Below are 27274 nucleotides of genomic sequence, written 5' to 3'. Positions count from 1 at the left end.
CAAATGAAGATCTGCAGATGCATTCCTGAGACATTCAATGGAACTGAAGATATGCCAAGAACTTCCTGAGAGAAGAATTGCAGAACTGAAAATACATTTCTTATGGAAAAGATACACAATATAATTTTATTTGGGACCTGAAAAGACTGCTATTTTAGAGCTCAGACTGCAAAAACCACAGAAGAGTGTATGCGGCTCTCTGCCAGAACATGATTGCAAATTCTCTTAGAGACAATTTTTGGTACTAAAAGCAGCTCAGTGTGAATAGCAAGAAAGGAGCAGATCTTCCTTGCCATCAGAATACTCCAGGATATGTATTAGAAATGCAAGGTACACATTAGTACAGGGGCCCTGCACCCTGCTGGACTGCATTTCTAGGGCTTAAAAAAACACTCTTCTAAAGCTTCTTTCCCGTTCTCATTGTTAAAGGAAATGACTGAAGACAATACAATAAACATTCAGTCATGCAGCAAACAAATATCTTACTGAGAGCATAATTCATTGTTGCCTGGGTCAAGGGTAAGTATAGATGAGTTTATAGAGCCTGCAGTTAAAAACAGAATGGCAAAAAGACACTCAGATTAGCTTTAATCTGCCTACGTAAATTTGGTTTCCTCTTTGCAGTCAGTATTTGCATTGTTGATACATTCAGTGTTAACGTATTGTAGTTACGTTTTCTAATGGTGTTGATGATTTTGTCATTCATTTATGGTCACGGCCCAACACGTTGTGTAGCCCCTAGTATCTGAAGTGTACAGCAAAGCATAGCACAGCAGAAACTCAACCTGCTGCTTTGCACCTCTCCTCTCTCATGAGCTGGCCTTACAGCCTCACCTGCTGCCCAAAGTTTGGCTCTAGATCCATGTCTGCTGCCAGGGAGCACCAGCCACAGAAGTGGCTCCATGGGGCACAGCTGCACCCTGTGGGAGCTGGGGTCATGCTGCAGCTGGAGTGCTGTAGGCATCTGAGGCACCAGGTTTGCATTGAGGCTGCCACTCCTCTGGAAAGCTGCATCTGAGAGGACACCTGACATAGCAAGTGCCCTGGGCAGGCAGCTCTCCTCTCCAGCTGCCTGGGCTCTCTGACACAGGGTTCCTGAGCCATTCTGCTTCCTTTTTTGCTTCTTTCCCATCTTACTGCACATCCACAGGTGCTGCCCTCCTTGCATTCTCTCTTAGCTGGCTCCCTGTGCCCCCTGAGTATCCCAAGAGCCATGGGTTCTTCCCTGAGTCACCCCAAAGTACCTTCCCTCACCTGAGTGGGAGCATTTTGCATGCACAGCTTTACAAGCAAAAGCAACAAGGATGTACGGAGCAAAGCTGTAGACCCATAAGGATGTCAGTAAGCATGGAATCATTCCAGGAGATGCAATGATTTTACTCCCCTCTCAGCAGAACTGGGACTACAATTTGACCCTCACTTTTTTTTACCGCATAGTTCCCAGGAATAATTTCAAGTTTGAAAATACTGCCTGGTGCTCGTATCATAAGAGTAGGATGGAGGTTTCTGATTCGAGCTGCAATAGAGAGATCTTTGGAAACATGTACTACCTAAATTCTTTCTCTCTCACATGCCACTTCCTTTCTGCAAGAAATAGCACTAATCTTTTTGTATGCATGTTGCGCAAAGAATTTCTTCGCTAATGTGTGGCTGGAAACATCAAAAGCTTTTCTTGGTGCAACTGCCATACAATCAATTATTAATGAGCAGTAAAATTATCTGCCTTTTTTTCTTTTTTTTCCCCCTTTTATTAAAAAGAAGGGGGAAAACAGATTTCTGTTGAGACATGGATGACACCTTTAAGCAATGGTGCATGATAAATTAAGAAACTGGGTGGAGTGCTTCCTTCCTGTAATCCGTTTGTAATCAGTGAGAAGTTAGAGACAAATAGGATGCCTTACATAACGTCTGAAAAACAACCCTTTTACACATAAAAGAAAGAGACTCTCCTGCCTCCCAGGTGGGCCTAGTCCTAGGTCCTCTCAAAGGCCTGGGTCACAGTCTCTCTGCCTTGGCAGGTGGAATCACTGGTGCTGGCCAGTTGATAACTGATGTGGTTTGTCACACCCTACATCTGGGAAAAAAAAAAAAAAACAACAGAAAAATCCCATTTTCCAAATAGGTGCAAAACAAAACAGAAACACTTCTGTTGTTGAAAACAGAAAGCAAAAACAAACCCAAAGCATTAAAAAGCAATGATTTTTAATCACAAAAAAAATACTTCTGTAAGATGAGTGCATTGACTTTTACAGGAGCTGGCAATTTTTCTGCCTGTTTTGTCCAAGAATTAGAGAGCACAGTTACAAGGAACTAGGAAGTCAGACAGCCTGAAGAAAGGCTTCACACTTGCATGTCCTTCATTTGGGGTTGGACAAGATTATCTTTAAAGGTCCCTTCCAACCCAGTCCATTCAGTGATATATCCATAAGCATGGTTAATCAGGGAACAGGAAGACAGGAAACATTGGTTTCCTGCCAGTCTGCCGATCAGTCACTCAAATGTCTGAGTTGGCTGAGGTCTGGCAGGAAACAAGCCTTGCTTCTGACTGGGGTAACCAAACAACCCTGATGACCACCAGCAGAAGTTTTGCTGAACTTATATATCCCTAGAAACAGAGTTTTTGACCCTACTGACTTCAGTTGGTCGGTCCCCAGGTACTTCAAGGCATGCTTCCAGAAACTGAGGCCAAGAGTATGTCCACACCTCTTTGGGAAAACTTTAGTTGAAGTGGTCTTACTAGCTTCTCCTAGGAAATATGAGGCAATGCTCAATTGCTTCAAACATAAGACTGTAGAGGGACCACCAGACCCTCTGCAGAACCATAGGGATCTGCCTCTTGAGCTAACCCAGCTTTTGGGAAGGCTTCAGAGAAATGGGTGTGTGGCCATGTCAGCAGAGAGTATCCTCTCTCTAATCTTGGGGCCCCAGCTCAAGCAGGTGCTTGGAAAACAGCAACAAGTGAGTGCATTTTCCTCCAATCCAAGTTACTCAATCTCCTGACCACTCTCCTTGTCTCTGTAAGGGAGAAAGTTCTTTCTGCAAAATGCAATAACCCAACGGACTGAGGTCTGAATCCTGCCTCTTCCAAACCCTTGTCCCACAGAAACAGAACCTGAGGTGCTTACTCCTGAGTCCAGTCCTTAAGCTGGTTGAAATTTAAATACATCTTTAGCAAGACAAATGACAAACATAATTGGACTTCATATGACTGGTGGAAAAATGCCCCGATAATTAAATACAAAGGAAAAAACTCTGATCCCTGCTTTATTTCTTTTTTGATCTTTAATGTCCCTTTTACACTGCCTGGGAAAATTAAGGGAGACCCACTTATATGGGGATCATACCCTGAAATAGACATAATAGCAAGGAGAAGTCACTTTTAAAGTCTGACTGAGTGTCAGGATTATCAAACTGAAATCTGCCTAGTAGTCAATGTTAGTCAGACCAGCGATCAGCCAGCAAGCACAGAGTTTTCTAAATGATTTTTAAAAAAAGTTGTTAGTTTTCTTGAAGCTGAGTCAATTCAAGATACATTTCTAGCCACTTTGTGCTATGCAGGTGGTTTTATTCAGAAAAAGCTTGTGTACTGCTGCACTTCACTGCAGTCTGCAATGCAGGCAGTGATCAAACCTGCAATGACAGTGATCAACACCTTAAAACCCCTGGCATACTGAGGATCATGGATAAAATTGTCAAGAATTTTTAATGAATCAAAAATGTGTATGGTATTTTGTGCTGATGAGGATTTCATTTTCAGTCCAAATGCATCTTTTTATTTGAGGTTTTTTTTTTTCTAAAAATGTCAGTGCTAGATTCACAGGGGTGCTGTGAGGTGACAGCCACAGACCTGGAAGCAGAGCGCTGGTGCTTCACAGAGTGGGGTTTAGTTTCAACAGCAGGAAACTGAGGCACCTCTTGGTTCTCGATCCAATCATCACCTCTTTCCCAAGAAGAGTCACCAGTCACCAGACTGCAGATTCAATCTGCGCAGAGAGTAATTCAATATTTTATACAGCATAGAATAGGAAAGACAAATTCTGCAGCTGAACTTGCACTTTGATGCATGCCAGAGTGCCAGGTCAGAACCTGTGCTCTCTTCCTACTCCTACCTAAGGCTCTTTTCCCTGCTCCCCTGCTTCTCCCACCCCCTTGCCCATCACAGAGTATTCACTCCCCTCTGCCATCTGTTATCACTCTCCCTCTCTTTGTCCCCATTTTTGTATCCCTTGCTTGCAGTAATGTCTCACTCACCTGTTCCTACTCCACACAGCACAGGAGCCCTTGCTCAGACTGCAAGGAAAACACGTGCCATGAGTCTCATTTGGAGAGTGCCTCCAGTGTTGCACAGAAACCAAGGGGCATGTGTGAGTGTGTTTGAAGGGGGAGGAGATGTACAGGGTCTCAAAGTTCCCTGTACAGGTGTGTCCCTGTAACCAGGACATGTAAACCTCAATGTAAAATGTAGGAAGTTTCCCTGGATGTGATAGAACAGATCTAGTTGGAGAGATCCTGACACTATGCTGCAGTGACTGAAATGCTCCCCCAGGCAATGGAATGCCCATCTCAAGCAAAGCAAAGGCCCTGAGCAAATCAGATCCCAGTCTGTGCCTGCTTCCTCTGGTCACCAGGAGCCAGAGCCACATTCAGGTGGCCCTCAAGGTTGGTGCAGATTTGCCCTAGAGGAAGATCTCTGCACTAGAGATAAACTGAGGAGCTTTCTAACATCACATTAAAAAATAAAAAAGTCTAAAATACTACCAAAGTAGTGTAAAATGTCTCACACAAAAGTCATGTCCCCATCTCCTAGGAGAATACAGGCAAAGTGCAGATTCTTACCAAGAAAGGCAGGAACCCAAATAGTCAAAGACTGCTTGAGACAGCTCTTGGGAGGACTCGCAAGATGAATTCATGACCCTACTGAGTCATTCATGACCCTACCGAGCTCAGTAAGAAGCCGACTATGGACTTACAGCGAGCTAGAACTTCACCTAAAAGAAACTGATCTGTAAAAATTCACATCATTGCTCATAATAATTTTGAAAGATGTCATTAGTCTTTAGAGGGATGCTTTGTTTATCTACTTGCTTTCTGAGGAAATTTTAACATGGTGAAATGAGTCCTGTCAAATTACCTTGTAATAGTACTGCTCCTCATAATAATAAAATGGTGATGATCATGATCATGATGATAATAATAATAAACTTTCGTTTCATTATTATATGAGATACCATAGTATATTGTAGAGCAGCATTAATGCCTGCTTATATTAATTATATTATATAGTACTCCCAGACTGCCAAATTGCATATTTTTTTTCCAAAATTAAATGCTGATTTTTTTTTTTTTTTTGTTCTGAAAGTCCCTTTCCCCAGTTTTAGAAAGAAAAATTTATTTAAAAATGGTAAGGTGTAAAATTTGTAAAATTTTAAATATCTGTAGTCTTAAGGATCAAATGGTGGAAAAAAGCTGCACTTCTATTTGAACTGAAAAAAGACTGCTGTTAAAAAAGTATCAACCAAAATACCAACCTAAGAATCAAACCAAATCTCATTAGTTTTTAGGAGGTCTGATTCAATATATTTTGCATGCTTTGAGGTTGTGAGACTGAAACTCCTTCCTGTTTACCTGTAGGCTCATGGTGAGAAGCAATTCTGGCAGCTGACAAAGACTGACAGTTGATTCATTTTTTGTATGTGAAAGTGAGAGGAGTCGAGGCAAGAAGAACTCGAGTCTTTGGCCTGCAACCACATTTTATGTAAAACTCCCTTATGCTTCTGTATATGAAGCTATTTAATAAATAGCCCTAGCTTGAGGAATCACCCAAATGTTTTGGCCTCCATTACAGAAAAACAACTAAGCAGCTGCTTACACTGAGGATCCTGTTATTTTTGTGGTAGACTGCGAAAGGATGAACACCAAGTGAAGATAACACTCCTCAGTATCTCTCAGGAGCATGCCATAGGAGTCATTATTACTGGAAATAATCCCTAGGAAGTCAATGGAAGAACTTAACTTCAAGATAATAAGGATTTAATTGTTTTTAGAAAATCTTGATTGCATAAAAGAATTATACAAGTATGCATATATATATATATATATATATATATATATATATATAGCGAAAGTAACTCTTAGTTAGCTGTTAAAACTCCCAGATAAAGAGCCTTGCAAAGGTTTATCTCCATTGCCTGTATTCAGGAGTACCTTGAATGATTTTCCCTTGTGTAGACATATGTAGTGCAAATGACCACAGCTAGGTGAGAAAACCTCACCCCTGTCTCAGATAACCCAAACATGAGGTCTCTCCACATTCTGAGAAGCTCTAGAGGCTGAGGTATAAGGTCTGCTGTCGTTAGGTGTCTCAGGGGTGTCATCTGGGGGAGGGTGAAGCACCACATGGTGTCTGCCTGCCCAGAGGAGCCTGAACCCTCCCAAACACAGGTGGATGAAGCAGCGATCTCCGCATAGTGGCTGTGCGCAGTTCTGGGGAATGTGGTCCTAGCCACCCATGGTGCAGTAATCCAGAATACTGACCCAGGCAGTTGAGACCCTTCAGTCTGATCAGATTCAGGCTCCCCATTCCCACTTTCTGGGATAATGCCTAAGCACAAGGCTGCAAGTTGCATCATTTGATGAATATGGACCACTCTGCTGAGTGGAATCCAAGATCTGAGACACCAGGTCTTGTACGTAGTACTAAGCTAAGAATAAAGCTGTTTCTGAAATCCACCATCCATCAAGATCTGGATAATGCTGAACTCTGGTCCTTGTTACTGAAGTCCCTTAATGTTGTTCATACAAAGCCTCTCCCACGGAAAAGTGTGTGGAGCACAGGCTTGCTGACACATCCTACTTTGTCGGCTCAGCTTTGCTGAGAAGAATGGACTAGATCCCTACATCTTCTAACTTCTGTGGACTTTTGATGACTTTACACCCAAAACATGGATTTAGGTCCTCTCAAACAGAAAACTAAACCCAAACCATCATAGCTGTGTGCTTGAGGTATGAAACTATTGTATGAAAGTGCACGTTGGTGACATTTCTATTCTTTCTTCCTCTACCAATATTCCAAATTCAGTCAGTAACACTTCCCTCCCCCAGAAGGTTTTTAAAATAAAACACACACATGCCTACGTGAAGAGACTTCAAGGCTGTGGAAAGGACACATGTATACCTATGTCCAGGGCTTGCTTTCTAAATTGTAAAAACAGGAGAAGGGTACAAAACACAGATCTGTCTTCATTGTTACAGTCTGCATCGTTAGAAGTGTTTTATTTCTCATCCTGCTGGCTTGATGGATGGAATCCACTTTGGGGTGTCATTTTCCCCTTCACCTGCATGCAGAGAGCCTGGATGTCGCTTTGGGTTCAGTGTGAAGGTGCCTGCTCCCCAAAGGCAACCTGTACTCTTGTGTGAAACTGGCCTTTACTAGTTTCCAGGCTAATGGTTTTAAACAGTGCTTAGGTTCAGAAATGCCTTTCAGTCAAACAGATATGTTCAGCAAAGGGGAACACATTTTTATGGTAGAAGGGTCTTTATGCACCCAGGACCTAGCTATTGATGTTTAGCCATTCCTGTCTTTCCCCTAGAGACCGCCTATGCATAACAGAATCACTGTATGCACTGTACATACAATGCCTGTTCAGACTGCAATGGATGCTGCTCCTTTAAATAAGTTTGTTGTTATTTTTCTTGCTCTGTTGGGCACCACAGCACTGAAGTCATGTTGAGAATATTGCTCTAAGCCTCTTCTAAAAATGAGAGTTAGGAGCCCAAGCCATTACTGAGTCATTTCTGCACTTCATCTCGTAAGCTTTACTCAACAGTAAAATGTACTTCATCACAGTTATGCTGAAGACACTGTAAATTCTCTCTTCCATGGAGGTGATCAGAATCACATCCTCTGGCCACCTGCATATGAAACAGAAATCATGTGTAGAGCATGGCATTAGTTACCAAACTGCAGTGGAAGGGTAAGATGGATTTTTTTTTACTGTACTTGAAAAAGAAGTGAGGAAGGAGTTAATCATTGCAAAATACGTGGTCATTTCCTGAGCCCTGTGGTTGGATGAGTACAAACTTTCAACTATTTCTAATTCTTCTCTGTCATTTAAGAGGCTTTCAAGGTGCACTGTCCATCCCAGACCAGGTAAGGAGTACAGTTTTTCATTTCTTGAGTGTTTATTCAGAATTGTTTTTCAGTGGAGTCAGACTCAGCCAAGATTGATTTGATCTCCTTCCTATTACTTGCATCTGAAGGGGGAACAAAGTTCATTGCAATCCAAGAAGTACATGTGTGTCTTTTTGCCAGATGACTGTAAGCTGTAGAACTAAAGAACTGCATGGGTTACTAATTGAGCAATATTAGCGAAAAAATATATTATACAATTAGAATTATTACAGCAAATACTGCCATAAAAAAGAAAGAAAACTCTTACTGCCAGACATAAGGAGTTTACTCTGCACAAACCAGCATCAAAATAAGAGGTTCTCAGGTGTACAATTTGCTTTAGTAAGGAGAGTAATAAAAATCTTAGTGTGTCTTCGTATTATCGTCAACACTGAAGTCATATTTTGAAACACTATAAAGATACTATTTTTAAAAGGAGGAAGAATGAGCTTCTATATATTTGGGGAGGAGAAAAAATAAAAGGAAAAAAACCCCACCTGATAATTTTGGTCCAGTTTTATTTGTAAATCTGAACCTGATATCTATCTTTAGCTATTGCAGAGTCACGCATTATAGTCATCCTGAGACCGTTCCTCAGGTTTGCAGCAACCAAACATACATTCAGAAGTGACTGTGGAACCGTATCATAGAACGATGTAATTTCATCGGGGTCTTTTGATGCATAAAAACTGAACTTAGAAAGACAGGCACCAGAAGGAAGTCTCGTAACACAATGCACTCTTGCATACTGCATTTGTTGTCTCAATAGACAGAGAGAGAGCTTATTTGTGTGAAGTTTTCTTTAATAGTTCAGAAACAAGCATAAAATAGCCATCCGTAGGGCAAGTACTGTAATAATGTGCAGTCATCAGGTTGCCCTACAGAAAGTGAAATTGTATGTGCCATGAGGATCCCTTTGTGAAATCATATACTGGAGATTCAGGGTTTTAGCATTTGGATTTTTTTTAAGTCTTTGCTTGTAATCAGTTTTGATGTTTGGACATTGGCTCCTTGACTGTGCTCACTGTTTGGTTTAAACACTCTCTGGATTTTATACATAGTGGTGGGGAGAATATAGCTAAGGTTTTCATGAGCATTTGTTTGATTCAGACACATCAGTCTTATCAAGGTTTGGAATTCATTTCTAAGTCACCACCACCTTCCCTGTGAGATTGCTACTATGGTAGCACTTGAACCTTTGTAATGAATTTGACCCTTAAAAGACTATGAGAAGTTTTGTCATTGTCACCTGCAGATGAGGAACTGGGATGAATCCCAGTTGATGCGAGACTTGTGCCCTGGTTTTCGCAGCTCCCCAGGGAAGGCAATCTGATCAAGAATCCCAGGTCTTCCCTTTCAAGGAGCTATACGTCAGTTTAGATGCAGCTAGAGAGCCTGTCATCATCCTGCTAGGGAAGAAGATATGGCAAGGGTTGATGCATTTGCATCAGCCTTAGTCTTCTCAGTTTGAGTGTCAGTACTAAACAATCTGCTGTTCCTTAGAGTTCTGTATGGCCTTAGCTGCTAAATACTTGAAGCCTATGCTACGGCCCCCTGAATGAAAATTGGCCACAGTGTGTCTACTCATCCTGCAGTCACATTTCCCAGTTACTGCACAGGTACAACCCAAGGAAAAGTACTCAGCAGCTTTGTGGGGGAAGAGCAAAGACCTGAACCCAGGCCTCCCCTGTCACCAGCCAGCAGCTTACCCACTGCTTCTGCATCACTTGAGGTACATTTATTGAAACTGTGTTTTCACCTTCTGACTTCCAGGGTGGGTTTGGGTTCAACTTTTTGGCTCAACTCTGCCTCTGCAGATGATTTTGCTCTCTCTGACAACTGTAAGTGCAAAAAGGGTCAACTTAGGTGATTTCAAATGTCTTCTCACAGTGCTCTCTTCCACTTTGCACACATATTGCCACCTAACAACTTCATTTGATATTTGCATAGTTTCCAGATAAAAGGTTGTTTTGAAGCAGAAGTACAGGGGGGTCGAACACTGACAACTAATGCTTGCAAAGCCTCCAAATGGACAGAAGGATGTTTTTAATATCAGGCATACTTACTGACAGTGTTCTCATGTTTTTCACAGAGTGCAAAAGGAGATTCTTCTTTGAAAAATGACTTTATAGAAACAGGAATGTTTGACCCTTGACTACTGCCTTAAAAGTTCCTGGATGAAATGAGCTCATTTTATAAGTAAATGTCTTTGGAACTGTTGTTTGGGCTTGTTTACTCTTACTGCCAGCTCTTGAATGGGAAGGTCAAGTTGGTGCTCCTCCTGGGCTTACTATTTATATGCCAGAAACCTGTGAGGGTCTCTTAGCCTGAGAATTAGGGCTGTTATTTTAAAATAGGTTTAAAATGGGTAATATAATCCAATTTTTGTCTAATTTTACACCCTAAACAATGAGAAATATCCCACATGGTTCATTTTCTACATCCTTGAATCTGGTAATGTCAGTTTGATCTGGTCTCTTTTCACACATTTTTGATCTGAAGACTTCTGTCCTTACGGAAATTTTCCATTGGTAGTCTTACATTTCAGTGTTGCTGAATATTTAAATAAAGCCAAATACTCAGACAGAGGAAGAGAGAGAGAAATCTGTATGTGCTTCATGCAACAGCTCAGGTTTTTAAATGCTGTATTTAACTCTCATTGATACCGTAACATTGACATCTCATTGATATTGCACAGACTGATGAGGGCTCAAGAGTCAATCAGGCTGGGGCAAGGCATCTATAAGCTTGTCCATCAAGAGCTACACATTTCTGTTACATTTTCACGCTACCGCATAAGGAATTCAGGTTCAGCAGCTGATGAATTGAAAATAATTTTGTGCTCACATTCTCGCTCTCTGAACTGCTCATTAAGTCTTGAAATAACAACAGAAATTACACACTCGTACGGTCATGATGAAGCAGCTAGGGTTACGTACTATCAGATACACTGCACCTGATTCAGATCTGCTAAAGTAAGAAGGGAATATATCAAGTCACCAAAATGTATGTGCCCTTTTCCATTCTCTTCATCTTCAGATGTGGATATTTTGCATCTTCAGTGATCCTGCACAGATACGTTTTACAGCTAGTGAACTGTGTTTTAAAGCCATGAAAGGCAATGTTATCAGTTCTTGTCACTGTTCAGCATTATCTTTAGATGTACTCCTTTTATTTTGGTAACAACTGACTCTTAAAAGGTTTTTTCTTTGGTCCTTTCTGAAGCTCTACTCATAGAGGAAATCTGATCTGTTGCAGCACGGAAACATCAGCGGTGACCACATCGAGACAAATTCCTTAGGGAGCAGCCTGTAAGTCTGATCAACACTTAAGATGAAAAGTTTTGCATTCTCTGTAGCAGGATGTTACATGCAGAGTTTAGCTGTATGAGGGAACTGCTGAGGCAAAAAGGGAATATTCAAGAACACAAGCCTCTGCTTTGAGTAGGTGAGTAAGCATAAAGAAAGGAATAATCTTGAAAAGACTTTTCCTTTCTCCCCCTCACCCTCAACTTCTCAAAAATATGATCAGTATTTGAGATTCTCTAAATCATCTCAATTAAAATTCTGTTCTCTTAGGACCCTGGGTACACTGAGTAGACCCCACTTATTGGCTACAATGGCTCAGCAGGCTGAGAATAAGCCTTCATTACTTTTGTTACTTCCTCTTGTCAGAGTCAAGCAGTGCAGGGATCAAATGGAAATCTTCCTGGAACACAGGGGGATGGTGGGAAGTAGGATAGGAAACTGTGGATAAGCAGGAACAGAAATGGTGAGGGAAAGAAAAAAAAAATGAGAGAAGAGGAAAACTGGTAGTATGAAATCGAGGTAAATGAGGACTGAGAGCGGTGTCAGGACAGTGGTTAGCAGGAGAAAGGCAGACTGGTTTTTACATGCTACAGATAACGTAAGTGGGTTTTTAGAGGACAGCAAGGCATGATCCCTTCGGCTTTTTTTCCTCAAATACTCTTGTGAAAAACCTGCAATATTCAGGTCTCTGTAACCTAAAAATAAAATCTTCAAGACAAAGTAAGTTTGTCTGCACCCTCTAGTGGTCTAGAAAGAAAACATGGTCTTGTCCAACAGTAATTTTGCACTACATCCATTTGCTGAGACCAGTCACACCTTGTTGGTTTTTTTTAGCTTATTTGACATAACTGTAATAACTGTTCTCAGCCTCTTAAACATGATGGGTACATCCAAGCTCCTTTTTGGGACTGGTCTTTGGTCTATGATAACTCTTAAACTACACAAGATGGCTGTGTGGAGCACAGAGTTGTTTGAGGGAGCATTAGTTAGTGTAAAACAAAACTGTGCCAGAAATGTAACAGCTTGAGGGATTGAATTTCATGGCCTGAGCTCAGCTTCTGACAGCATTTGATTTACTAATATTGACATACTCTTTATGTAGTAACATTTCCCCTGTGCATGCGGCACAGTCCTCGGTCTCCTAAGAGTAAATAGTACAGAAAAATACTTCAGCACAAAAAAAAATCAATCAACAGCCCATTCAGAGGGAGGCCTTTTCCTGTCTCCTTGATCAGGTCTCATCTACTTGCTGCTGGAGAACACATGCTGACTGAGATTTAGAACTACAGGAAAAGGCAAAGTAGACTGGTTACTGAGTGATGTCCTGAGAAATGAGATTCTGCCACTGATTCTGCCTGAAGGTCTTGTGTGATTCCGAGAAAAGGGCACCTCCATAAGAAAAGAATGCATGAGAAACACAAGAAATGGAGCTGGCATGGAACTTCAGAGTTTCGGTTTCAACTGGGGACAATTCTCATGCAGCCTCTGACTACTGGGGAATTATGCCCTAGTAATTGCTTGTCATAACATAAGATAGCAGTACTTAAGATAGCAGTACTTAAGATACTTAAGGACAAGTATAAGCAGATATCCATTGCAATTATAGAGCAATTGGATTTCGTCAATTGAGACTCAGAGAGCTGTTCCAGTGCTGGTAAGGAGCATGCTTAAAGCACATCAATAAGACTATGTTTCTTCTTTAGAAATACAACTACTTTCTTTCAAAACACAGTCAAGGGTAGGAAATAGGGTAACTCCTCCTCTAGAGTACTTTCCCGGGAGGAAGAGCATGTACATTCAGGACTCTCTTTGGAAAGAATTTAAAGCCTTATCCACCTTCTTCCTTGCTAGCCAGAGAGTAAGCTAGTTACCACAATCTGGGCTGATTTTCACCTGACCAGTTGAAGAGCAAGCAATGGTCATTGGGCAAAAGGAAAGCAGATGCCTGAAATACTGTTCAGTTAGAAGGCAAAAGACCTCATCTTTAGTCTTATCTTCGAGGACACTATTTCACATTAAGTAGTCACTCAATAACCCCAAAGTTCAATCTAAAGAGCAGATACCAAAGCCATGTCCACTACCTTACAGCTGGTGACTGCCCTTTCACAAGGCTGGAGATTCTCTTGCCCTCCTGCATGGCATCTTCATCTTTCCCTGAGTTATTATATCAACAAGTTTTTTATTGCGCATCTTTGATGCTAAACATGGGCAGTACCTAGCAGTTTTGTGGTTAAAACAATCTCCTGCGCAGATAACAAGTTCCATGGTCAGACTAGGGAGGCAACTTGAGGCATCTATTTCCTGACTAACCACTACTACTTAGACAGGGAAGGGAAATGCTTATCTTCTATCAACCATCTTAAAATATTGTAGTAAATTATATTCAGTCCCCAGAAAGAAAAGACAACAGGGAATTTTCATAAAAGGAACCTTCAACAAGAAGAGGTTCCAGGCTCAGGTCTCCCAGTAGTTTTCCTGCAAGAAAGAGGATGCTCTGTGAGACTCACTAAGATTTCTTTTCCCCAAGTCTTCATGTTTCCAAGGCTCATCCATAGTCTCCTCCAGATGACCTATATATGTGGCATGTGAAGAGTGCTGGCTGCACACCATTCCTCATCATTGACTGTTTCAGATCCCATTATGAGTCACCTAAGTCCTCATTGATGCCTTAATCTTTCCACCCATGTGACACTCATTTTACAGAGCCTGAAATTCTGTTTCAGATCTGCCTTCAAGGCGTTAAGCTTTCAGAAACAGCCAACAACTCTGAGTTCCTCATTTTCAAATGCTTATTAAAAAACACCTGGGTCTGACTTGCAGAAGTATTGACTATGTACAGACCCAGATATAGTCAATAGAAATGTGGCTTTGAAGCAGTAAAATTTTATGTAATACCACATGCTGTTAGAAATCAGATCCTAGGCAACTCAAGGTCTCAATTCCTCACTTTCCTGTTTGTAACATGGAGTTAAATAATCTTCATATTACAGGAAGGCTGCAAAGTAGAAATTTGTGGGTTTTTTTGAAGCACTTTAATGCCACAACACTGGATGCCACAAAAATGCCTACAAATAAATTATTTATTTGGCATTGAGGACAAGAGCTTGAACAGTGCATTGTACGTAGGGCATAGCGCACTTCAGTCATTGAACAATGAAGATCTAGAACATCTAGATATTTCTGATGGGGTATTTTGCCTTTGGGAAAATTGCTGGGAGGGTATTGGTTTCAGCACAGATCAAATGGAAATGAGCAGGCTTAAACTTGTCCATTTTCCAGCCAGCTGACTTGTAAGATGCTTGGCAGTTTGTTGATTTTCAGCTTTTCACTACTAGGATGATTAAACTGCAAAGCAACCTGGGGAACCCGGTGATGAAATTCTGGTTCACAGTCTCTTCTGCTGTTCATTTCTCCACGCTGCTAGAGCAGTGACCCTCCTGAGGTACATGAGCAGTGTATTTTGACAGGAAGGGAAAAGAAAAGATATTTTTGTAAGGGACATCTTCCCCTCCCCTCAATCCCAGGGCTCTGCAAAGCTGATGATCTGTTACACAGTGCTTAAGTAACCAGCAAACTAATCAGAGCTGTTGTGGTCATTAGAAATGCATAGTTAGTCAAAAAGTTTGCAGCTTATCTGTGACTGCAGATAGCACAAGCTGGCTGCTAGTACAAGAACATGATGCGGAGTTAAGCAGAAGCAAGATCAAGCCCTGAAGTTCGATTAATCTGCCTTGTACATTTTATTCATCTCTTTATCAGCCCAATTCATGACCCAAATTTGCACATGCTTGTCAAAGAAAATATGTGGAACCCACTTTTTCACTGAAAGATGTGCCTTCTAATTCACACGTTTCTCCCATGGGGCATAAAAATATCATTAACACCTCTAAGAGGGTGAAGAATAAGGTCTCCTGCTAGGTCTCTGGCTTTTATAATCTCAGCAGTTCTCTGCAATGCAGAGATGTAAATCTGGCATTGGTGGATAAAATAGTCCCAAATTCATCACTGAGATGTTTTCACAATGTTAAATGTTTAAGATTTAAAACAATATATACTTGCAATATACTTTTATTCAGTTTTTTAAATAAAATGTTTTCCATCAACAACACTTAGAGAAAATAACAGGACAAGGCGCAGCTTTACAAGTTATACTAGTCCGATAATTTTGCTCGACTCACATGACTATTCTTGCTCATGTTTGTGGTGTGCCTTACATGAGTACACAATTAATCCCACATGACAGAGGCAGAGATCATAACTGATCTGGATATCAATAACAGAGATGGTTGGTCTATCCTTGACTTGAAAATGCTTACACTGAGTGGGGGGGATTCCCAGCACCTCCCAGTTTTTGCTGCTGCAGTACTGCAAAAACTAACATTGAAGATTCTCATATCAGTGTCTGGTGATCACATTTTATGCAGGGAACACCAGCATGTGGAGAGGTTATTCCTATGCCAGTCAGTAGGAGGAGAGCAAAGAGAGACAAATTGTACTGCAGAAATACCGGCTCCTTTAGTTGTGGCTGCTCTTCTGGCTGCTCTGACTTGTCTCTGGCACTAGTGTAGAAGGAAAAATAGGTGGTCAGAAGCATCTTTGCTTACTTCTAAAGAATGTGGGGGAACCTGGGGTTTGACTTTTTCATGTTTGAAATAAAAAAAAAAAAATTGTGTTGCAGCTTGCCATTACCAACAATTAGACGGTTCGGACCAACATGCCATACCTGCAAATGCTCCTCTACCCCCACTTGCTTCAGCAAGGAAAAAGTTCTCACCTTCCGTATATCATCAGCTTAAACTTTTCCAGTAAATCTGAAAGAAAGAAATGAATAAGTAAGGGTTTGTTCACAAAGAATTGACCAAAATATTCACTAGAAAAAAAAGCCATGCTTCTGTTTCAAAGGTATTTTTGTGTCCAGCTGTGGGCCCAAGAGAGACAAATGCTAAATGTTCTTGCTTCCTGTTGCCTTCAAGGGAAGAGGTATTCACTGGGTCTTGGCCCATTTATAAATTGGATATGTCATGTTCTGAGTCAACCAGGATTTGGTGTAGAATTTGCAGACCAGTTTTTGTAACCCCATGAATTATTTTGCCATTTATTCTGAGCTACAATGTTACTGCTTTGATCCCAGGCTGAAAAAGGGACATGCAAAAGGCATTTTGAGCAGTTAGCATGAGACTCTTCCAAAAGGGAAGATAGCAGCAACAATCTCCCTGTGGGTAGGAGAAAACTCCTGCCTATTTTCTTTCTACAATTCTGTGAGTTACAGTAGATTACTATATAGTGAAGTTTGTCATTATTGTCATTACACGTCTGCGACCTTCTCTTGAGTTATAACAGCCATGACACACAGGAAACTATGTGCAGTTGGAGAAACCAGGGAAATGGACCAAAAAAGATTAGGTGGAAGTATAAATGTCTGAATCTCAAGCTTTCATCCAATGGGAAAATATTTTGATGCACTGCACAGAAACTTACCAAGTTTGGCTAGAATTAACCAACACCTCCACATTTATTGAGGGAGAGAGGGGAAATACAGATGTGTGAATACAGACCAAAGATGCTTTTCAAACAACGCTGAACAGCAGCTGGGCTCAATAGTTGGGTTTTGTTTACATTCTTGCTTTTAAATTAATGATAAAGTGAACAAGTGGAAGTGCCTGCTCTAGCTGACAGTCACCCAGGACTCCCACATACCTTTCTGGGTTCTCCCACATCACATTCTTCCCCTGCAGATGAGCTCACATGCCCACCCACAAACTCCATTTGACAGGTAAGAAGGTGTACTGAAAACCCAGAGTCTTTCACTTTTAAGTCGAGGCAGCCTACGCTGTTTCTGGTTCATAGAAAGCATTGTCTGGTCCAGCCTCTCAGTGCGTGTTATCCCCACAGTGGTCCACAGAGTCCTAGCCCTCACCTTCCATTTCTGCAGCCCAGTGCCATTGTGCTCTTTTATTTTCTTCTGGGAAGAAGACAAATATCCAAACCTCCCCTGAAATAGATTCAGTCTGTGCTTTCTGTGTCAACATAATGCCTCAGTGCTCTCCTTCAGAGAGGGAGACGTGCTGTAGAGACTATACTGTGGGTGCTTATTTCCTTTTTTGAGATCTGAGTCGAAGCTAAATTCTCTCGATGTGTAGCCATCAAAGGCAGTGAAGATAGATAACTCGCAGCGATGCTGGTAAATAAAAATCTTACAGACTGTTAGGTGCTGTCTTATTGCTTCATCTGCAAGTGTTAAATGGGATTATATAGAAGCAGAAAATAAAGCCTGCAGCAATTAAACTACTAAATAACACTGAAGATCAAGATGAAATGTTTTCAGTTTTAACTATTTATTTTATATTAATTTTATTCACATTTATTTCACTTATGAAATAAATAAATACTAAACCACCCTCAATCGAAATCCTCTTCCACAACCACTCACGCTGATGAAACATGGTGCCAAAACTGGCAATCTGTGTACAGAGAGTTGCATTTAGCCCTAAGTACAGACAGTTGTAAATGACAGAACTTTTTTAAACACCTGCAAGACATCTGCAAGACACAGTGACTTTCGTGTTAGAGCTTGTTTTGCTATGTTAGGGCTACAAAGGTTGTACTATTGCTGAATCACTATTTCCGATGATGACAAATGACAAGAGTACTTCCCCAGTGAAGAGACAGCCAAATTCAGCATAATTTCTAAAAAGCCATCATAGCATTCTTAGGTCATAATTACAGAGTACATAAATGCTCTTTGCAAATCAGATTTAATTTGTCTTTGTGACACTGACAGTCCAGCTGTCCTTACTGGCAAGCCCCAAGGTAAAATACTTTACTGCACTTGCTCTGTTTTATACACTTTTGATCCAATAGACCTCAAATTAAATAGCTCGGTAGAAAAAAAATGGTGCTGCTCTACACTGGAAGGGTTTGGAAACCAACCCCTCTGCTCATTATTAGAAATAGCATCTTCACTTCATGTTTCAGTCAGGGTGGGTGAGAAACCTGTGCTTGTTCTTTGGCTAAAAGTGTGCAGAGTTTCCGTTTCTGAAGTTTCCATTATAGTTTCCAATGACTCTGAATGCCCCTAGGAAAAAAAAACCAACAAAAAACAAAAACAAAAAACCCCCAAAACCCCAAACAAACAAAAAACCCACCTAGTCTGGGGCTCTCCTGTGTTGTTTATACACTGCTTAAAATGTTAGCAAGTCTTTTTTCACTTTGCATGCTTAAAAGCAAATTGTTTCAACCACTACTTCCTTATTTCTCCTCCCTTCCTCTTAACTCTTTCATAGGCAATCTCTTAGATACTCAGGCTTTTCTTGTTCATTTACAGTCTGTGAATAAGTTGATCTATGCATCTTCCCAGCCAACTGGGAATATGAAAGCCAAGAAAATTTTCAAATAGCTTCTCATCAGGAAAGCAAGGTAAGGTTGAAGAGGTGGAAACAGTTTCCAGTTTCATAGGATTAGGGGTTTGTCAGGCTTTTACCACAGAGAATCTTATGGTCTTCTCATTCATCTTTCTAACACTGTTTTATTTTGACAAGCCAACCTCACACATTGTATCAGAAGTATAAGTATTGCTTGCTATCTGCCACCACACAGCACTAAACCAACCTGTTCAAATACTACCTTCCCCAAACCCTGTCTTTCACAGTGATGCGTCCACATGCCCACTGACATGAGTTAGTTATACCAGTAGTGACAGGATGTCTCAAGAGACAGCTGACGTCTTGGGCTGGGGCAAGGAGATACATGTAAACTATTCCATGTATGTCCCATGAGCGTTAGTCTCCACCCTGAGGCCAACTTGCCCCATGTTGTAACTTCATGAGACCCGCTTTCATTTTTATTGAATCCGCTTCTCTGGCCTAAAAGTGGGGAAAACAGCTTCCTAGGTATCTCCCTGTCTAATTGCCCCTCTTAGCAGTTAAATGTAGTCAGTGTAAGCATAGGATATCTGTTCTCAAGGAGTTTGTCAGTCATTTGAGAACCAGAAAATCCTATTTTACCTTGCAGTTTATGGAGATATTTTCACTTTAGGATATTATTTCATTATTATAGTTTGGACAGAAAAAAACACTACCTGTAAAGAAAGAAATTTCTATTTTGATAATTGATTTTGGAAGTTTCATTATTTGGGTATCATAATTTAATGTATAAGGTAGTGGTCAATTTAAAAAGAAAAATACCTGAACACAGTTTTGACAAATATGGTCCCTTCAATATAGCTTCAACTGGAGAGTCAAAAAGATAGCACAAAACCTCACTCATTAAAGAGCTTGCTGTCAATTTTTGAATGATTTCATCAAGTTTACTGCATTGTTTCAAGAAGTCATTGAAAGGTTTGCAGAGATTACAGCCTAAGAGACCTTGATGCCTTGTCTGGGAAAAACATAAACCATGAGAAATAGTCCACTGATACCAGCAAAATAATGTTAATTAATTAGATGAATACTGTCTACAAAACTGTATACAGAACATATCTAACTTCTTCAGGCATTCTAGAAGAGAATGCAAAATCCAAGTAAATGGGTAGTGTAGTACAGCAAGTTTTCATCTTGGAATAAGCATGCAAGTATGGTTTTTCAGACAGCTTTGTCAAGTTTGCAGGTTCTGTGCCTGCAATTTCAAAAGCTGCTTGTTGTCCTTCTAATGGAGCATTTACAAAGTGAAACAGTATTATTTCTTAAGCCAGCAGCAGCTGGTAACTGAGCAGTGCAAATATATTGGCACTGTAAAAGAAAAAAGAAAATTAAATCAGAGTAGGAAAGTGAGTTTTTAAAAGGCGTTGAGCAAGTGAAGGCGACCACTGGAACTGAAGATAATCTGATTATCATCCTCAAGGATACACCTACAGTCTTGTCAACTCTTAGAAGAATCCTGCTTCTTAATCATCTACCTCTTGTTATTGCAAGGAGGCTCTTTCTCAAGAAAGATACAGAGAAGTTGATAACATTTTAATGTCTTTATTGTCATGGCTTTCTGTAGGAATGATAATGAGGAAGCTTGTTGTGGGTGTTGTTATCAACCCAATTTATCCCAGTACTTTGGAAGTGCTCTTGGCGTGCCAGAGCCATGTTTACACAGGCATGTTCAATAAGGTGGATCCTTATGCTAATCTAGGAAGTTACAGTGTTTTGGTTACCGTGCCATTGCAGAGAGGTCACTGACATGCTGATTTCCTGGTCGAAAGTACTGTTGCTACCTTTTCACTGGCAGTTCAGGCAGCAGGAGACAAGCTTGCTTTTGCTTTTGCAGAAAGGTGCTTGAAAAACAGTCGGGAGTGCTACTGCTAAGGACTGATTCCTCAAAAATATTTGGATGCCTAATTATTTTTGAGGACTTAGGCCAAAATGAGCTTCTTTACTAAATCTTGTTTTGCTGTAGCTGGTTAAAGAAACAAAACAAAACTAAAAAAAAAAAAAGGCAGTAGCTACAAGGCAAATAAAAGCCAGACATTTAATAAAATGCAAACTAGGTAGTTCACTCTTTGCTTTGGTCAGATTATGAATTTCAGCAGAGCAAGTAAGAACAAAGCAAGACTGAAGTATACCCTATTATTCCTGAAGACTTAAAAATTAGTATTTCATCTATAACTAAAAACAAATGGCAGTGGCAAGGAGTTGTCATGTGATGTGATCTAAAAATAAGATACCAATATAAACACACGTTCAGCCTAAACAGTAGTCTTGTGATTACCGTGACCATTTAAAAATATGTCCTGTTGTCATTTTATAACCTTTAAAAAGAAAGGATAGGTTTTAGGTGATAAATTATTATGTGCTTTTTCTTTCTACTAGTCTTGGTAAATAAAGGACAGATTTCTTTTACATTAAAGAAACAGGTAAACAGAACTAAGTAACAAGTCTCATTTTTTTATGTAGGGTAGTTTATAACAGGATAGAACAAAATGCTCAAAAAACTATGTCAGTCTATGCAGTGCAAATACAAGAGACTTTTATGACTAGTTTATGGTATGTCTTAGAGGTAACATCTATATAGATGGTGTGGGAGTGGTGGGAGGTCTGAACTGAGGAAACCGCTTTTGAAATTTTTGTGTGTGTGTGTGTGTGTGTATAATGTTTTTTAAAGAGTTTCAGAGAATTGAAAGAGGAACCTGCACTGAGCAGCTAGTCCTAACTTGTGCAAAACTTTCCCTACATCATGTGATATCTTTTATCTCTGCACCCTTATCTTTGGCATCTGAGATGTTAGAGCACTATGGCTTTGCTCACACACATGGCTGGCGGGCTGGTGTTAGAAGGGGGTGTGAGAATTTATTTTGCCTTTTTAGGCTGTTTTATGGTAAGATAATACACAATCCTTTTCCTCAAGAAAATGGCTTTATTTTAAAACTTAAAACTCTGTTTTCCTTTTCTTCCTCTCTCTCTCTGTATCTGTGTATGACAGTGTGACAGAGCAAGAAACAGAGAAACACACACAGAAAAAGAAAGGACACTAAAGGTGCTGTCTTGGAATTTGCATTACCTTTACGTTTTTATTAAATACTTGCAGAGATTTTAAAATAAAAAAGACTTGGGCCTGTTTCCATCAGTTCCCTGAGCGAGTTTCAGAAAGGTGGCTTTTTCCATCATTTGCTTGCCAAACCGCACTAACCCTCCAAGGTCTGTAATGCTAAGTGACTATCACAGGCGTCGGTGCCTCCATCTCAAACATGCTGATGGGCATCTCCACTGATGCCACACTTCAAGGCAGGCTAGCCACCAAGTGCACCTGCATAAACCATGCCCCAGCCCCAGTTGATTCGAGCAGGGCTGGGGAGACCATAGGCTTGGCAGTTATGTGGGAAAACCCTCAGACAGCCTTGAGCCCCTGAACTTCCATAAACTAGCACGAGCCATAGGTCCCAAAACAGAGCTAGGAACTAAGTAGTAGCAAAGATTAAATGACCTCTGCTGTTCTCAGAAAGAGAAGTGAGAAAATAGTTGGTGCTGATCTTCCTCCAAAGCAAGGAAGGGGTGTCACAGTGTTTTCAAAAGCACCATCCTGTCTCTACTCGCTGGAAGCTAAGGGCACCCTTGGGGTGTCACAAGAGAAGCTGGCTGCTATGGGGCCTGCGGTCATGTTTCAGCCACTGCCAAAACATCAGATAGCTGCTACTGAAGGATTGATTTCCCAGCAGCAATTCTCCTTCAAGATCTATGGCACTACAAGAGAGTGAAAAAGGGAACCAAAACCTTTTGACAAGGTCTCATGAGTGCCCAGGTTTCAAGCTTGCTGACTTTGATCAAATCTCATTTCTCATCAGATATTTCCATGTATTATGCATTTCTTTGGGGCCAACAAATTGTATTTTTACATTAATGTGATGCTAATAGATTAATCACCTCCAGGGGAGATTTTTGGTCACTGGAACATGCTTCTCTGTACCATTAGCTTGCAAGAATGCTCCCTAGTGCAGATTTTCGTTTGTGCTTGCTGACTTCTCCCCACCAGTTCCCAAGCAGCCAGAGCCATGGCAAGAAGGCAAAGCTGTGTGCCATCACTCTGCTAAAAAGCCAGACAGCATGAGCAGAGGCTGCCTCTAGCCAGCCAACCTCTGCAGCAGAGAACTGCCACAAACACATGTGGTTTATAAGTACCAAGCAACACTAGGAGTACCAAAGGTGTTCTCTACTTCAGTCTGAGCAGTCCCTTCTCTTCTGGAGACAGGAGAAGGTGTTTCTAAGAAGAGAAGGGATTCCTCAGTGGTAATAACATTTCCTTTGGTATTTCTCCAAGACCTAATTCAGTATCTGTGTAGCAAAAGGCCAGGCTCATCAGTATGCTTCCCTCTTCGCTGGGCTTTGCCAGTATCCAGTACAGCTTCTGTCAATGGCCAAAGCAATGGCTGAGGCAACCTAGTAGGTATCTTCCAGCTGAGCACTTTAAGGATCCAGAAAATTAAGCAAAAGAGAAGTACTGTCTCCTTAGACATATCAATGAAATTCAGGTAGGGTCAAACCTCACACACAAACACATAATATTATTTTTATAATTAAGCAGCTGAACTCACAGAAAATTATGAGATAGGCTACAGGCCAAAGCTCTCGGGTGTCCTCATGGGGGCGTGGGAGACCTCAGGTTAGTGCTCCTGCTGCTGGGGAGGTTCAGGATGAGAGAAGCCTGAGTCAAAAGCTGCTCCTCTTCAGTTTGTGAGAGGCTCCCCTCTGAACCTTGAATGAGTGGCTTACACGAGGAGTCACACTTGTGGTGCCTGAACATACACATCACTCCATGGCACATTTGCCCAGCTTGTTTAGGGATACTTGAAAGGTTTTGTCTTGAATTGTTTGCTTTCACAGCTGTTTTTCTATCCCAAGCACATTGCTGCCATATTTACCATCCTTGTTACGTGATTGATGACATGGTCCTGCAGTTACAGCCTTCAGCCCATGGAAAGTCTGTCTCATTTGTTGATGTAGCTGAATTGTTTACTGGATGTGACACAAAGCTTCCTGTAATGCAATAATACTGATCCTTCAGTGACACGGCCTATTTTGGCAGGGCTGTACCAGTGTGTGCTATGGCCATTCCGTTTCCTACAGAAATTTTTACTTTCTTTCATGAGGCTTCTCAGATGCCTAAATTAGCTCAGATTCCCAGTGAAAACCAGGGCAATCAGCCTTAGCATTTTTACACCTTTTATGTACCTGTAGAGATGCAAATGTCTGTTGTGTTTTTTTTTCTGGCTGTTTTATGTGATCTGCTTCATACACTTCACACGTAGAAACTGTTTGTCCAGTTCCTTCCTGGACCTTATTAATACCTTTTCCTGTCTTTTTTTTCCTAAGAATACAGAGGATTTAATAACATTCCCACCCTAAGTATGTGTCATCCTGAACTGTATGCTTTTCTGTGCCAAGTGGCTTTCTCTAGTCTTGAGTTTAAAAACTATAACCTCAACTTTTAGTAACAGAAGCCTTGACCTGTTTTGGTTTAAGTAAAACCTATTTCCCTGAATAGGTGCCATCTGCAGCAAACTTTTCTTTTATTCTTAGCACACTTACATCATTTTTCTATGCAACTATCTTCAATTCACACACTGAAGCAGCAGGAATGCAGTAATATTTCAGAGCACATCATTTAGAGGTCTCTATAGCTCCTAGAAACCCAGATTTTGCTTCCAAAGAACTGTCTGCTACTGCTCTATTGTTATTAGTGTCTTATCAGAGAATGATTGTACCAGTCTTCAAAACTACCTTAGAGTTCTATATCTATAAAGCCTATAATCATCTCACCAGCCAAGGGCTAAAATTTCTGGTTTCTATCAGGTGATATTTTAATCTGTGCCATTGAAGGACCATCTGTAGGAGCTTTTCCACCAGCTTGCTATTCCTTTGTGAGTACATGAGTAAATGTCTATCCTCCTCAGAAAGGCAAGGCCTGTTCATCTGTGGCGGGACTCCTCCATGATGTGTTTGCAAGTTTATTCAGTGTATTTATTTTCTGCCAGATTATTTGGTTTTTTTGTTAGTAGGTTTTAGTGGATTAGGAGGAGTTTAATTTCCTTTTCATTTTAAACTATTTGGGTGAAGGAAATAGAGTTTGTCACTTTTAAGTGCCAAAGGGTAAAAATGTTGTGCTTTCTTTTCCCACACCTGAATTCTCACCACAGTCAAGTTCCTCTCTGTTGTGCAGACTTGTTTTGGGAGCTCATGCCACCCAGGGCTCCTCTTCTTTCTCTGACAAAGACATATATTTTGCTTGAGGTTAGACCCCAGTCTCAGCTAAACCTCAGCTAAACCTCAAAAGTTAGATCCACAGCCAGGAAATGATTAAAGGCAAATAATTAGCTGCCACTGTCTCACTGAGTTATACCACATCTTATGTATATAGGTAGCCACATTTGGAATCACCTACAGCTTGCATTTAAAATATATGGATTTGTTTTATGATAAAACCTGAAAAGTTTTAAATTCTCCAGTATAGAGGTCAAGCTAAGTAAATTTCAAATACCTAATGCAGTTTTGTGTATTTCTCCTTGTTGCTGCACTTCACAGATACAGCATAATTTTTCAGGTGGCTTAATTTTAGGTGTCACCTTAAAAGGAAATTCTCTTTAAATGTTTTGGACCTAGTGAAACTCAAAGTTTAAATTTAGTCTGAGCACTTTTTACATTAGGATTTGGAGCTCCTCTGTTGTAGGAGGAGCTTTCCTTTCATTTAAAAGGTTATCCTACTAGCACTTCATATCCAAATAGCAGAAATTTCACTTGCAGTTATGAAAAAAAATTTAAGACAGAAAAATGTTATTAGTTTTAGCTACACTATGAAACAAAAAAAAAATCAAACATTATAATATATGATCATACAATATCATAAGATACCTAATACTGTGCACACATATATATGTACATGCATATATCTATACGATGAATCATTAATACAGGCTAAAGCATCATCTGATAAAAAAGAGAAATTATAGCACTTGGAGTGTCAAATTTGAGGTTTATAGGCATTTCAGTGTGTGGTATCAGTGAAAAAAACCCAAGTATAGCATATATATATAAATTATGTTTAATATAAGTATATAAAATCAGTATATTATAATGACAATATATCATGCATAATATTCATTATATAAGTTGGATAAATAAGAATGCTTGTCTTTCCTCATGGCAGCTTCCACCTCCCCCTTATTTTGCTGGTGTACCCTGTCCTGAGCCAATGCCTGCCTCAGAATCATGCTAAGGCTGCTTTCACCTCATATCAGCTTGTGCTGCTTGCATGTTGTTTCCATTTAAAATACCTTGGTGGTGTTATTTACCTTAATCATATGGGCAAGCAGACAACTCACGGCAGTGACAAAGTAGGGCATAGGATGGTAGTATACTGGCTGTAGTATATAGAATGTTCTATGGTACAGTAATGAATACTGTTTTGAAAAACTTTATCGCAGGGAGGTAAGCAACTTCATTTGCCTGAATGAGTGAGGACAAATACATAGAGTGGCTGATGAGGTACCTTTGCTTGCATAGCAAGAATGTGTTTGCTTGCCCATGCACCGGAAAACAGCAGACAACAGATATAGGTAGTAGAAGAAATTGTGAATACAGATTTTTCACAAATGGAAAGCCTAGAACTGGCTATAAGTCAGAGATAAATGCCAAGGTCATAAAAATAATAGTTAAGACACTAATTTTTAGTGTGCAGGTCAATAAATAACACCCTTCAAAGCACAGAATCTCCACTTTCATTTTTTTTTTCTCAAGACAGCAAGATACCAGTAATGATTTTTAGAGCACCAATGATCCAGATATCTCAGGGTATTTTTCTAGCAATAAAGAAGAAGTCAAGTAAAGCCAATAACAAACTGTTGCAATGCATTGTCTTTTTAGGAGCAGAGGCTGGCTCCCTCAAAAAAAACAGCTGTAGAACACATTTGACTTCTGCCTGTGATTATTTCATAGGTAACGTTAGTAAAATGTATTAGCATATAACTTGACTATAATTTGGGCACTTATATACTTCTCAATGCAGAAAGAGTATGTTAGACAAGGACAGAATCCAGTTTTTGTCTTATTTATGGATTTAAATAACCCAAGTGCAGGGAGGGCTTGGGGTGAAATCCAAAGCCTGAATATGAGGGCACCTGAAGTTGGTTCATCTGAAGAGCTGAAGTTTGCCCTACTGCCTCAACTGCACTCTAGTACTTTCAGAAGAATGAAACAGTAGCAGATGTGGTTTCAGGGTGCTATTCCTGTTGTATTTCTTTGTATTACTGTGATAGCTCAAGTTGTGAAGAGGTGAAGAGGTGAAGCTTTTGTTAGAAATCTTTTTCTTTTTTCCCATTTTATAA

The 27274-nt window shown here is 40.4% G+C and overlaps 1 protein-coding gene across 11 annotated transcripts in view; it reads left to right on the top strand.

Moving 5' to 3' along the window:
- Window positions 1–27274, top strand: part of P2RY8 (P2Y receptor family member 8) — a 51375-nt gene that overhangs the window by 11329 nt on the left and 12772 nt on the right. For 2 of the 11 annotated variants that reach the window (XM_062628694.1, XM_062628696.1), the window contains exons 1-3: window positions 7865–8149; window positions 9676–9902; window positions 11396–11481. The gene's annotated coding sequence lies outside the window, so the exon portion shown is untranslated. Of the gene's footprint in view, window positions 1–7864; window positions 8150–9675; window positions 9903–11395; window positions 11618–27274 lie in introns of those variants that run through there. The other 9 variants (XM_062628693.1, XM_062628691.1, XM_062628701.1 and 6 more) reach the window with 7 other exon arrangements.

The sequence above is a fragment of the Pezoporus occidentalis genome, unplaced genomic scaffold, assembly GCF_034315485.1.
Source record: "Pezoporus occidentalis ecotype Australia unplaced genomic scaffold, CSIRO_AGI_Poc_V1 ctg32, whole genome shotgun sequence".
In the NCBI taxonomy this organism is placed as follows: Eukaryota; Metazoa; Chordata; class Aves; order Psittaciformes; family Psittacidae; genus Pezoporus; species Pezoporus occidentalis.
Note: the sequence above shows the minus strand (reverse complement) of the source record. Positions and strands in the feature narration are given on the sequence as shown.